Source organism: Gavialis gangeticus, unplaced genomic scaffold (genome assembly GCF_001723915.1).
Source record: "Gavialis gangeticus isolate Ggan-Ray unplaced genomic scaffold, GavGan_comp1, whole genome shotgun sequence".
Classification (NCBI taxonomy): domain Eukaryota; kingdom Metazoa; phylum Chordata; order Crocodylia; family Gavialidae; genus Gavialis; species Gavialis gangeticus.
The window spans coordinates 76056878-76070264 of NW_017729034.1; the positions used below are offsets into that span (position 1 = coordinate 76056878).

Genomic DNA, 13387 nt, shown 5'->3' on the forward strand with positions numbered 1-13387 from the left:
TGTACGCAGGGAGTATTTTGTTTGATATACTGTTATTTGTCCATGTGACTCCAATTAGCATCAAGCTGTTACTCATCTTCCTTCCTATGGTAAACTGTCCTTGCAATCCTTTCAAGGATAATTTTCAAGTTGCAAGTTTTTGCGTGATATTCAGATTATATATATATATATATATATATAATATTAGTTCTGTTTGCCTCTCCTTGGGCATGTATACACATGCAGTTAATTCACAACAATAAACTCTGGTGTATATTGTGCTAGAGTGTATTGCTCCCAGGTGCCACTTTACATGTGCACCCAGGACTGTAGCACATTGAGCCAGGTCAGAGCAGGTTAAAAGCAGAAGGAGTATTTAATAACTGGTAAGATGGGTGGGGCCAAAGTGCAGTTGCCCATCTCTCTTCTCATCATGGTAAAAGTCCCTAACATTTTCAACAAAAGAAATATATTTGATTTTTTGTTGAAAAAGCAAAATGGCAAGATACAGATTATTCAACAATTTTTGGGATGTGTTGAGGATACTAATTTTCTTCAGAAGGTGATGGAAGTAACTTGGGAGCGTTGTTTTAGATTTGATTTTGATTTAATAAGAAACTGGTTGAGAAGCTGAAGGCAGAAAGCAATTTGGGTTAAAGTGATCATAAAATGATAATGTTTGTGATTCCAAGGGAAGGGCAGAGTAAAAGCAGCCAAATACTAAGAGTGGACTTCAAAAAGCAGACTTCAAGAAACTGATGGTAGTTGTAGATAAGGTTCCAGGAAAATAAATTGTTGGGGGAAAGGTTTCAGGTGAGCAGACAGCTTCTAAAAAAAAACAATATTGAGGGTACAGACAATGCAGAGGAGAGAGAGGAAGTATTTTAAGGTAGCAATGTGGCTTCATCAGGAATTACTGAATGGCCTTTAAATAAAAAAGAATTGTAAAAAAATGGAAACAAGTGTACATTACTAAGTATAAAAGGATAGACTAAACATGTTGGCATAAAATCAGAGCCCAAGGCACAGAATAAGTTACAACTAGCAAGGGACGTACAATACTGTAAGAAAAGGTCCTCAAAATATGTTAGAAATAAGAAAATGTCTACAATGCACAAAGGAGTTCACTGTGGGAATACTTACAGTACCTCATTTAGAATTAGCTGGAGTATCAAAGGCAGTCTAGATATGGTAGCACAGGAATCTGAGCAGGCTAATCTGCCTTGCTTTTCAGCTATCAAGGCATCTGGATATTTGAGTTAGTTTAGGGCTTGTTGAGGTATCTCTATACTGTACAGAACTGGGATATATAGAGTTATACCAAGTTAAATTCATGGTCAGGAGGATAATTCCCATTTAACTTAATCAAAATTCAATATATTGTATACAGTGAAATTACGTGCAAGGTTAGGGTCAGTACCTTACTGTACTTGGCAGTATCCAAACTGTAACTGTTGCTTTCCCAAATTCCATAGCCTATTCTCAAAAACTGCACTCAGCCCACAACTTACCAGAGAATGTAGCAACAATGGGCATAGCTAAGAATATGAGATTAGAAGTAATTAGAGTGATGAAGACTTCAAGACTTGCACAAAGGAAGAAACTGCAGACTGACTGCATTTACTGACATACTGTCTTATTTTCCACACCATGCTTTTTTCCATTCATTTGCTCAATGCTCTCCACATAGGACACTCATTCATTTTCCACGCACACACTCATTCAAACCAAGTCACACTATCTTTCACTCCACCCAAAACAATTCCACCTCTTCATTGGTCCGGTGGAGATGGGTGAACCAAGAACTATAGCAGGTGGACTTAGACTATCCTAGTCTTTTGAGAAGGGAATCAATGAACCGAGTAGGCTTGAAAGAGAGAAAGGGAAGGTATAAATGTGGGGCAGACAGCCAGAGGCATGGCTTTAATGTAAGCTAGTGGCCTAGGAGAATCCCAGGATCTGGAAAAAATATGTGGATTATATAGCCAGGAACTTAAATATTGGCAACTTTTGCCAAAGAAAAAGGAACTGAATATTAGGAAGGATGTCAGAGCCCATGGCCAGAGGAATAAGGTAGCAAGGTATGGTGGCAAGGTACCACGAACAGGAAGAAATAAGAGACTACAAGGGCAATTGGCTCTAGTGACAAGGCGATCTGGAGTGTTTCATAGGGCCCTGGGGAATTTTGGAGAGGGTAGAGTCTATTTATAAGTATGGGAAAACAGCTTCAGCATGTCTATTTGATGCTCTTGCTCAGTGGGAAGTAGAGGACTGTGTCCGTAGGAATTTCTCTTACTTCTGAATGAAGCATGGAAACAAAAATTGGGGTTCTTCTCCTTGCACCTCATTCTTCAGATACTTCTGCTTAAAACAAGGGTCCAAATGGGGTTTCAGGTAAATAGGGATAGAAGCCTTCCTCTTGACAGCTGCTAAGACTCTGCCTCCCATAACTGCCCCCTAATGGGAGGTTATTCTGTCACTGGGAATTTTCAGTTGTTTGCTGAATAGGATGTGTATTTGCCTAGGGCAGTGGTTTCCAATGTTGGGTACACATACCCCCAGGGGTATGTGGCACTTTGTTAAGGTGCCTAAATATGTGCCTAAATTTTAGTACTGGTGGTGAAGTTTCTGATTGGTCAGTGTGTACTGAGTAAGAAAACTGCTATGCATTGGAGCTGGTGTTGGCAAAGATGCACTGGGTATCACAGGTAAGAACAGCAATATTTTGCTGGTAAAGGGCTATGCAGCAAAAAAGTATGAAAACCACTGGTCTAGGACATCTATCCCTATTGGGGAATGGGGAATCAAGATTTATTGGTTGCTTCATCCTACAGAGTCTTCAAGAAGTTTTAATTAGCTGTATTTCCTAAATAGATGGGTGGAACTATGAAGTTAGAAAATCAGAATGGCGTAACCTGTTGATTGATGGGTTTTCTCATAGGCCCTGTTTATGGTTGAGCTTTTTTGTTTAAGGATTTAGGTCCTATGAAGGGAAACTTTTTTTTCATTATAAAAATTAACTTTTATCTGTATGTGTAAGCTGGTCAATCAGTGCATTATATAAAGCAATATATTTTAAGACAAAAAGTGACCATTAGCTCATCCAGTCTGGATTTCTGTATAACATAGACCATATAATTTAAACCAGATACCCCTATATTAATCCCAATAACTTGCATTGCTAAAGCAAATCTTCCAGAAAAGAGTCAAATCTTGATTTTAAGGCAAGAGGTAGTGAATCCATTACTTACTGAACTATTGTACACATGGTTCAAAGCTAAAGATGATTTGGAGCAAGAGCTTTCTGACCAATGTGATAGCTTACATCTTTTAAAAATTGTAATAAAGTAATCTTTGTTTAGAAATAAAACAATTCTCCATCAGAATCCCAATTAGATATAGCATGTTGAGCTATTTAGAGTTGATAGCATACTGTTGAATAAATGAAAACCTGTCCTTCTGTGTCAATGCAAACTCACAATGGGAACATCCAGTTCACAGAGCACGACGATTAAATTGTTCCTGTCAATCTTTAGGTGCTGATTCTTCCATTTATCTGTCAGCCAAACTGACATGAATTCCTTGGGTAATCAGATCATAATATAAATTAAAACAGCATTTAAACTACTTCAGTGAGTGCAAGCTTTCCAGCGTGACTTCTGAATAGCCATGGGTTATAATGTAAAGACGTTAAATCTAATTTCAAAAGACAGGCAACTAAATAGGATGTGCATATCCTACATGCTAATGTTCACCTCAACACTTTGCTTTATCAAGCAGATAGTAAGGTACTTAAATGCTTATATGAATACCTAAATATAAGATTCGGTGCCTTTATTTTAAAATTTAGCTCTGAGTGTTTTATGATTCCCACATTAAGAAGGCAATAGACCATTTTTTTTTAAATAGCTAAAATAATACTAGTGGCAATTTTTCTAGGACAAACTACCACTGTTATACATTCTTTTCAAGTGCAGTGGAAAATATTAACTAATTGGTCATCTAATGTTCTTTAAAATACTCACTTTGTGTTTTACAACTACAAAATTGTCTTCAACACTAAGCTATCTTAAGGAGTATACTTGTATAATTTAGATCAGGGATGCTGCTTAACCTCCAGCCTGTGGGCCAGATTCAGTCCCCAGAGCTGTGTCAAGCCTGCAGGGCTCCCCATGGGTCTGAAAATGTGGTGGTGGGGTGGCCAATTCCCTGTTGCCAAATTTCTGGGCCTGTGGGCAGCCCTGTGCGCCAGATTGCCTTGCATGCTAGACTGGACATGCACGGCAGCATGAGTGCCCAATTATGGTAGACAGAAGCAGGTGGGACCCAATCCCAGAATGTAAGCCTAGTAGGGGCAGTTGCAGGGTGCCAAGCCTTCATCTTCGCATGCAAGGCCAGATCTGGCTGTGCGGGGCCAGGGGAGGCAGTGCAGGGCACGATCCTAGCATGCAGGGCTGGATCCAGCCTGAAGACCAGCTCTGCGCCAGTCATCTAGTCCATGGGGCCCAAAAAAGTGAGCACCACTGATATAGATGCAGCATTCTTATAAAGTTCAACAAGGACAAGTGCAAAGGCCTGCACTTCGGATGGAACAATCTCATGCACCAGTACAAGTTGGGGGTTGACTGGTTGGGAAGCAGCTCTGCAGAAAAGGACCTGGGGGTTACAGTGGACAATAAGCTGAATATGATCCAGCAGTGTGCCCTTGTTGCAAAGAACGCTAACAGCATACTGGGCTGCATAGGTACGAGTGTTGCCAGCAGGTCAAAGGAAGTGATTATTTCCCTCTACTCAGCACTGGTGAGCCAACATCTGGAGTACTGTATTCAGTTTTGGGCCCCCCACTACACAAAGGATGTGGACAAAGTGGAGAGAGTCCAGCAGAGGGCAACAAAAATGGTGAGGGGGCTGGGGGACATGACTTCTGAGGAAAGACTGAGGGAACTGAACTTATTTAGTCTAGAGAAGAGGAGGCTAAGAGGTGAATTAATAGCAGCCTTAAATTACCTCAAGCGTGGTTCAAAAGAGCATGGAGCTAGATTGTTCTCAGTGGCGGCAGATGACAGAACAAGGAACAACCGTCTCAAGTTACAGCAAGGGAAGTTTAGGTTACAGATAAGTAAGAAAATTCTTCCTAAGAGGGTAGTAAAACACTGGAACAGGTTACCCAGAGAAGTGGTGGACTCTCCATTGTTGGAGGTTTTTAAGGCCCAGTTAGACAAAGCTTATCTAGGTTAAAATTCAATAAGGACACGTCCAAAGCACTGTGCTTAAGAATCAAGAATCAAATGCACAAATTCAAAATGGGAACAACATTTTATAGTGGATAGCAGGCTGAACACTGTGAAAAAAATGGAATAAAGCTAACTGTACACTGAATGTGTTAGGTAGGGTTTTCATGCAAGTCCTGAAAAGTGACTAAGGCCTTTCCTCTTCCAGAGCATTCTCTCTCATTTTGGGCACATTTCACAGAAGATGATGGAGAAACTGGAGAGACCTCGGAAGATACTGACAAAATTATTGCTTAGAAAACATGATATATGAGGAAAGATTAAAAGAAATGAGACTGTTAGTCTACAGAAGAGATGACTGAATGGGACAGGGGTTGATAGCAGTCTTCAAATACAAAAGGGGTATCAAAAAGATGGTGATCAATGGCGTAAAACCGTAACAGGGAACATCTGGTTGGATGTTAGGAAGGACTTTCTAAAGTAAGGGTGATTAAGCACTGGAACAGGCTACCTAAATAGGCTGCAAAATCTCCATCGTTGGAAATGTTTAAATGCAGGTTAGATAAATACTTGTCTGGGATGATTCTGCTTTGACACATGGGCTGAATTAAATAAACTTCTGAAGTCCATTTCAGCTCTATTTGTTTTATGATTGCCTGAGCCATGCTTCTGTTTATTTTGTGCCACATTCTCCTACTTCAAAGAAGTTCAGGGTGAAAGTCTCCAATCAGTACATGTAGAAACTGTGTGTGGAAAAATCTCACGGAAATTCTTGTTACTATTTGCATTATGGTAGTACAAGCCTACTGGTCCCACTAGGTTTGGGAAAGCATTGTGCTCGGAATTACATGAGCACATAACTCTACATGTCTTTGCATACCACACGCCCCACAAATAAGACACATACCTTGTTCTAGGAAGGTAGAATGAAGGGGAAAAATGATTTCTTCAGTGTCATGGCTGAACTCAAGCTGCATGGAGCAGAGACAGAGTCTACTCTTCAGAATTAGCCCTTCTCTCTATAAACACCACAGCTCAAGCTTTAATCCTGTCACGGATGCTGCCATATTGGCAGAAGCTTTTGGCTGAGCCAATTCAGCAGCAGCTGTGATGGGGTTAGAGTGTGAACTGTGGGGACAGCCGAGCAGCAGACTCCATCCCTCCTCTAGACAACTGGGAAAATAAGCAGCACGGCCCCTGGAAGCCATTCCAGTGTCCCCATGCTTCCTTTCCAGTGCAGAAATTAGCTTCTTTGCTTAAAACAGACCCCCCCAATTTTGCACGGTCAATTTTGGGGGAAAAGGTTCATGTGAGATATGAGCAAATATGGTAAGAAATAGTCTGTACCCTAAAGAGTTTATAGTTTACATAAAGAAAACAAAGGATGGGAGAAAGGAGATAACATCATTCCTATTTCACAGATGGAGAATTGAGGCTTGAGTAATTTTTTCAGTGATACAGCTAGTATCTATGGCACAGCCAAAACTTGAACCAAAGTCTTCCGAGATCCAGTTACGTGTCTTAACATTGGACCATTGATTCTGACTCCAGACCAGTGTAGCCAATGTAGGCGATGATATCCAAGGGGTGCAATCAAGGACAGAAATCATGGATTCAGTTGACTTGCTGAAAATGTAATTGCCGACACAGTTAAATGTGACAGAAACATCCCTTAAATAAAAAATAGAACTGGGTGCTTCCCGCCTTAGGTATAAAATGTCTAGCTTGGAAGGAGAGAGACATGTGCTAAGAGGTAACCCTGAGGTTAGGTCATCCTAACCAAATGACAATGGGAAGGAAATAAGCACTCAAAGAGGAATGACTATTTATGGCGGTTTAAATGGTATTTTCCTCTGACCTATTTCTACAAAACAAAGACAGAGGAATGGACATTCAGACAGCAGAAAGTGTGCTCTATTTCCTGTATTATACAGACAAACATGTAGGCACTTAACTTGAGGAAGCTAAAATGGTAAGTAAAGCGAGATTGACTTTGAGCAAGTTTGTCCAGAAGATTTCACTAATTGGTTCTAATTTAGCAAATTATCCCTGTTCTGCAAAGCATTTGCTTAAAGTTAAGTACCTGTTTAGGCTACATGTTAGAAATGGACCTAGTGCTTTGTGTAAATCAGGGCCATACAGCATAGCTACAGGGGCACATAACTAAAAGTTTCACAGACAAATTGAAGAGCACAGGACAGAGATAAATATTCTGAGAAGTGTGTGTGTGTGGGGGTGGGGAACAACATGCACAAAAGAATGTGTGCATGTGTGAGCTCATGCACATGCATGTGTTTATATATGCATACATAAAATAAGCAGGTATTTTAATGCTTGCTACCTGAAGAACCACTTTATATGAGCTGCCAAATATTTAAAGCCAACAGGTGCAACTTTATGGGATATGCACTCTATAGTGGTGCAGCAAATTTGGACTTTACAAACTAGTGATTTAGCTTCTCTGAGCCTTATTAAAAGGGTTGATAAAGTGAAAAATCAAATGCAGGTAGATGAAGAACTTGTGTATGTTGGAGGACTGAAATCTATTGCTTTATTGTACACCAGAGAGCTGGTTCTTATAATTGTTTACCTTCTGTGAGTATAATACAATAAACCAATTTAAAGCAAAAATAGCAGAAACATTTGCTTCCTATACTGAAACAAAGGTTTCCCAAGAGAACAGAAAAAGGTAGCATTTTTATAGTCTGCAAAAACAAAGATTTCTATATTGACATTAGTAGTGCACTTTTATTGTGATGACACACAGAATTGTGGAGGCAACTACAATACAGCTTTATTTTGTATGGTATCTTTCATACAAATGGTATCCCGCGTTATTTGTACAGAGTTCAGCAATACAGTTTCAAAGTTAACATAAAATGAAAGCAGTTGAAGAAAGAAATTATGAGGTATAGATATGACAATCTAAGTTGTGATTGCCCAATTGGGATTAAAAAAATGCAGTGGATTTTAGCCTCCGTTAAAGGGAAGTATGGAGTCATCTTGTTGGACAAAACCAGACAGAAATCAGAAAGATCACTAAGACTAGGAGGTAATTAAAACTTCGTTACACCTGGCTGGAAAAAGATACAATACCCAGGCTTATTATGAGATAATAAAATATGGTTAAATACACATAGGGTCACAAGAACTTGTTAAAAAACTTAAGTGAACAGAAAAAATTGGAAGCTTGTGTCCAAAGACATATGGACCTCAGGTAAGTATCAAGACAACTAGAAAGTATTATGATTCTTGGGTGGAAATCTGATTACAAACTAAAGGTGAAGTGATATCTCATAGTGCTAGCAGCCTGCCATATCCTTCCATTAAAAAGAAAGGAGCAATTTTCATGTAAATTGTTCTTGGGCCTGGGGGAAAGGGGACGGGAGGAAGGAATGCCTAAAGAAGTGATGTTTGGAAGAACCATGACTGGAGCTGTGCAGAGGGTTGAAGCTCTGTTTCAGGGATTTTCAGATTTTGAAATGTTGCTTTCTTGGAGTGAAACTGGAAATGATGAACTTCTCTGAGAAGAACAACAACAAAAAATATTCATTTGGGAGCAATCAAAATGATTTGTTTTTAGTTTAATATTTTAATATACATATTAAAAACATTTTTGGAAATAAAATGTCAGTTTGTTCTGAAGAGTGGTGGAACTTTCCTCCAGTATTCTTCCAAAACAAAGTTCTGGAAAAAATGACCCAATTGCATTAAGTTTTTCATAAAACTGGAAGGGGCCCCACAGGCTACTGAATCCAATCCCTTCTTTTTGTCATAACTGCATATTCTGCTGGAATTTCAATCAAAATCACTGTGACCAGACTGAACCAGGAGGGATTTGCCTTGCTCCAAGATGTGATGGGGGTCAAATCCAAAAGGAGAAAGAGAGCCATGAACTGAACAAAAGAATACAAATATGTAAAGGGTAGGAACTTTAAAAAAGGTTAAACCTTTTCAAAAATTGATAACCCATACCAGCATCATTTTTTCCAAGATGAATTTTGGTTTATCAGTTTCCCTTTGTTTGAGTCTATCACTATGCTTTACTAGGTTATTTTTTGTTTATATAATTTTGTTTACTGTTTCCCTATAAATAACCTTATTCATTCTTTCCTTTTGTATATAGGCCCTGATTTTATGCAAAACCCTAAAACACATGCTTAACTGTTTGTAAGTAATTCTGCTTGCTCCACATGCATGAGTGCTTTTCTGAACTGTGACCCTGATTCTAAGTTTTACGATACCACAGGTGAAAATAAGATGATAAAAGCAGCACTGAAATGATGAAAGAAGCCGATCAGCCTCTTTTTAGTGTAACGTTTCAGAAAAATTTAAGGCATGTGTCATCATAGCGTAAGTGTTATACAACAATTAAAGGGTATCACTGTGTGTGACATATACAGGCCGTCTTTTCACAGTTTCTTGTATCCTCAGTGTGCAAATTTCAGCGTGTTTGGTTCTGCAGTTTTACTCTGCTTCTTTCCTTTCCACTCTCCTCATATGTAGTTTCGTTCTGCAAAAACAACATTACTGGTGCTGGTTTGACCCTTATCCTACAATGTGGATGTGTAAGCATGTGCACATTAAGTTAGCATGTACAGCAGGTTATGCACTGACCAGGACTGTCCCATGTTTTAGCCCCAGTAACTGAATCATTAGGTTATTTGTACAGGAAGCAGGAGACTCAGGTTTTAGGTTCCCCTTGTATAGAAAGGGTTTAATCATTCATCCTTCTGACTTTCCAGGACAGAGTTCAAATAAGCACATCACGAGTCAGTCATCACCTAGCACTCCTTTTGAATCTGCTCACTTGGGTAGGTAGGCAAGAGAGGGAAATACATAGGCTCAGATAGAAGAGAAACAAATTAAAGGATGGGCTGTTTAGTGAGATGGTTTCTGCCCTAGGTGGAAGTAGGGCCCTGGATTCTACTTTGGGCTCTTGTGCCCAACCAGGCAGAAACTTCCCTGCTGCACTGCTCTCCACTTGTACGGGATAAGGGCTGGATATTGTTGCGTGGTAGATAGAGCACTGTTCACTGTTGGGGAATCAGCAAGCTACAGGTTTAAACCCAGCCTTGGCCAAAAAGGCCTACAACCTGGGTCTTCTACTTCCTGGGAAGTGCCTTAATTACTCAGCTACTGGGGCTAAAATATAGGACTTATACTCAGGCATATGCCTATAATATAGATTATACTGTACTCAGGTATAGTCTATATATAAATATAGACCTATACTCAGGTACATGCAAACAGGTGTTAGTACACGTCTGGCCTGGAGGGGCCTCCTCAAGCATCTAAGCCCTGGTTGTAGCCATGTAGTGCAAGTTCCAAAAACTCCACCTACACAGCTAGAAAGGGAAACAGAATTCTGCCCTTAGCAAATATTTAAAGTTCTTCATTGTTAAAGTGATATTAAATTGTTGACTACTGTAATTAATCTTCACAAAGCAAGTTCAAAATTGAGAGCTACATATTTTTATCCCAGTTTTACAAACAGGTACCGCAACAGAGGGTTTCTGTGATTTTCCTGGGCAACAGAAGAATCCAAACTTGGAGCCTAGGTTAGGTTTCAGAAAACTGCCTTCTTGCACTTGCACCAGTACTAAGTCATACTTCTTGCTGGAAAGGAGTCAAAGAAAGCCATGCCTCTTGCTGGAAAGAAAGCTGTTTTCCAGGTTTGTTTGTTTTTTAATAATTGCTGAAATGGTGTGCAGCTTTTTTCATTTTTAATGGTTTGTTGTGCAAAAAGAGATTTGTAAATGTTGACAGGATAAATATGGCTGCAAAGCCACCTCTTCAAGTGGCATAAAAGATGAAAGAAAAACAATACTTCATAGCTATTGTATGATTACAGAATAATTTAGGCTGGCAGCAACTTCTCACAAGTCATCTAGTTCACCCCCTTGTAACATGGGAAAAAGTGATTTAATGATTTTCCCCATGTCTAATTGTGGCCTGTCTAGTCTAATTTTGAATAATTCACTGAAAGTGATTCCATAAGTCTCACTGCCAGGTTTCTCTCCTACGCAACTATTTTTATACTTATACATTTTTCCTACTATAGAATAAAAACTTTCTTTGTGGCATCTAACCAAGTGCACTCAATGTGAAAAGCAGCATAGTATAAAAGACAGACACCCAGGAGACTGAGGTGTTAAATCCAGCTCATCTACTCACCTGCTGTGTGACCTTGTGCTAGTCACTCTTTCCCCTACCAGGTGTTGTTTCTCTGCACTATTACATCTTTAGGGCAGGAACCGCCTTTTACTATATGTACAAACAGTATCTAGAATAACATAACCCTGACCTTATTTGATGCCTCTTGGTATTAATGTAAAACACATTACAACTTCTAACTTTCTTGCATACTTATATATTTTTAAATAATACATAGCAGTAGTAATAAAGTGACATTCCTTACAAAATTTCAAAATACTTTACAAACTTTAACTGATTACCTCTTAAGAAGTTCTAATTTTAGCCATATCTTGTAAGTCTTACTTTAGATGATGTTATGATGATATTAAACTGAAAGTGGCCACTTAAAACATGTGGTGCCCTCCCATTTTGTATTATAATTAGGGATACAACACATGAAGTTGGGAATTGAAACCCCCCTATTAGGACTCTAACATGCATAATTCTATCTTAGAAGAATTTGATGTAAGAACAATGCTCTATATTCTCCTTTTCACATCAAGTGACTTCTGCAGGAGCAGTGGTGGTGTGGAGTGAGCAGGGAAGAGGGGGGCACTCTGTAAGACATCCTGGATATATTCCTGTACACTGGGGCATGTCTACACAAGATGTGTACTCCGCAGTAGACTAATTAGCTGCTCAGTAAAAGTCTCAGCATCTACATGTGAGCCCCATTTAGGCTGGAGTAAACTAATTTACTCCGCAGCAGGACAGTGCTTATATTTAGTATATTCAAGTAATACAAGTACTATCCTGCTGCAGAGTAAAAAACTCCATAGCAGTGCACATATAGATGCTGCCCTAGCTGGCTGGTGCACAAGGATGCTTCAGTGTGGGGCCTGCCGGCCAGCTAACCCCACACTAAAACACCCTTGTGCCCCAGTGAGCCCCTCCACAGCATGTTGAGCAAGGGGGAGCAGTCGTAGGCTGACAGGCTGACCCCCTGGGTCCCCTGCCAGCTGGGGCTGTTCTGCTCTGGGTCAACATGCTGTGATTCCAGGTACACGTGAAGACACGCATGGCAGCAATAAACGCTGAAGCGATAAGCTCTTCAGTTTACTGCTGAGACGCGCCCTGGGTATTTCATACATGGAACTTCAAGCACTGTCTTTTTCACTGGTGAAACTCTTAAGTACACTGAATCCACATTACACACCTTACAGATCTTACAAGCCAAGCTACTTTTGCTGATGGAAAGCAGTTCCTTGGATCAGTGTTTTTATATAGAATATCTCCAGAACTGGTAAACATGTTATATAAGGTCATCTTGTAGCACATATAGTCACTGTGCCTCAAATCTTACATTCCACATGTTAACCAAACAGCAAGCACTACTGAGAGATAAGGCCAGCAGTTGGGATTTTTTGTGTTTAATTTGTTCTTTTGAGTTCAATGATAGACTTATTTCTTCAGGGCCTCTTGAGAGCAATGGAATGTTACAAGTTTTTTTTAAAGAAAAGTGCTGGCTGGGCAAAACAGAATGGGAAGGACAATCCTTTTTTTTTGTAGGATGTGACAAGTTTCCAGCAGAGTTTCTAGGTTTCTTGACTAGAATTTGTAATTACACAGCTGCTTCTGAAAGGAATCTTTCAAGATGAGAGTGCTAGTGAGAACTGAAGACAGTTCAGGAGCTTGATATGTCAGACAAGAGTTGTGGCAGTGAGAAAGAAGGGAAAATCTCTTTTTGAAGCAAGATTTCCCCAGGGCCAAAGAGTGAAAAAAGTGCTTTCGGAAAACATCACTTTTCTAAGGTCTTATTAAACAACCTCTTCCCTCCTGGAAAACAGTAGTGGGTTTGTAGGTGGCTGATAGTCTCTTCCTCTGCTATTTTAGAGTTATGAATTCATGGAAAATTATATTTTTCTTGCCACAAAAGGTGCCATCAAGAGGACTGAACAGAAAGAATTGTCATGTAAATAATTTTCACTGAATAGTACATCCATGGCTAAATCTGGTTAGAAAAAAATAGTTGAGCATTC

The 13387-nt window shown here is 39.6% G+C and overlaps 1 protein-coding gene across 2 annotated transcripts in view; it reads right to left on the reverse strand.

Annotated features, from left to right (window-relative positions):
* The window catches only part of SCAF8 (SR-related CTD associated factor 8), a 198272-nt gene that overhangs the window by 27935 nt on the left and 156950 nt on the right, over window positions 1-13387 (reverse strand). Inside the window, exon 22 of one of the 2 annotated variants that reach the window (XM_019526808.1) lies at window positions 7939-8733. The exons of the other annotated variant lie outside the window; for it this stretch is intronic. The gene's annotated coding sequence lies outside the window, so the exon portion shown is untranslated. Of the gene's footprint in view, window positions 1-7938; window positions 8734-13387 lie in introns of those variants that run through there. 2 annotated transcript variants of the gene reach the window in all.